This window comes from Aptenodytes forsteri, unplaced genomic scaffold (assembly GCF_000699145.1).
Source record: "Aptenodytes forsteri isolate BGI_AS27 unplaced genomic scaffold, ASM69914v1 Scaffold409, whole genome shotgun sequence".
In the NCBI taxonomy this organism is placed as follows: Eukaryota; Metazoa; Chordata; class Aves; order Sphenisciformes; family Spheniscidae; genus Aptenodytes; species Aptenodytes forsteri.
In genome coordinates, this window is record NW_008796191.1 from 43,242 (window position 1) to 44,317 (window position 1,076).

Genomic DNA, 1,076 nt, shown 5'->3' on the forward strand with positions numbered 1-1,076 from the left:
ACCGCCAGCTTCACTGCCCCGACGCCGGGGGTGCAGCCGGGCTGGAGTGGGGCCGTGCTGCCTGCTGAGGGCTGGGGGTCCCCTGGCCTGGGAACCGAGGGCAGCGGAGTGGGGACTTACCCAGAGCTGGCAGGAACAGGCAGCGCCGGCGTGCCGCGGGCACCGGGCGAGGGTGGGCTCCCGGGGTACAGTGATGCCCGACTGGCACCCGCCTGCAAAATGAAGATGGCAACAACAGAGGGAGCTGAACGGTGCTGCGGGGAAGGGCTGCGATGTGCCAGGAGGCTGCCCAGGAATTGGTGCCCCGGCACCGCACCGGCACAGGCACGGCTGGGGTGGGCCCTGCCTCCCCGCGGGCCAGCTCCAGCCCAGGTGCCATCTGCTCGGCCGCAGCCGTGAGTGACAGTCAGAGGGTTCGGCAGCGGGAGCGTGCGGGGGGGATGCTCGCTGCCGGTGGAGGCCCCTCTGTCACGTGCCAGCCCCGGCACCTGCACCGGGGGAGTGGGCGACGCCGACGCTGCTGGCACAGACCAGGCGGCCGGGCACGGCCAGCCCTTTGTCTGCGTGTGGGCACAGCCCCGGCCACCACTGCCTCCGTGTCCCTGCTGTGCCCACGCCACGGCTGTGCCGCCCTTGCCTGCGGTGCATGGCCAGCACGTGCCGGTGTGTGGCACCCTGCACCCGCTGCCCCTTCCCCTGCCCGCACCCCTGGAGCCAGGCAGGTCCTGGGCCCCCCCGGGCTCATGGGGACAGAGGGGATCCAGGACACGGGGACGTCCCGTGGCTCGGCCCCGACGGCAGAAAAAAAACAGGAGCGGGGTGACAAAAAAACGGGATCCGGCTCCCAGGGACACAACGCACCCGTTACGGGCTCCCCGGCCCCGCTGCTGCCCGCTGCCGGTTTGCAGGCACACGGGAAATGGCAGCAGCGATTTCTGGCTGCACATGCACCATGGCGGGGACAGATTTGGAGGCCGGGGGGTGATGGGGCGCTGCTGGGCTGGGCCGCGGGGCTGCGGCAGGTGAGGAGGCGCCCAGCAGACAAAGGCCTCGCCGGCTGCGCCCCGGCATGGCCG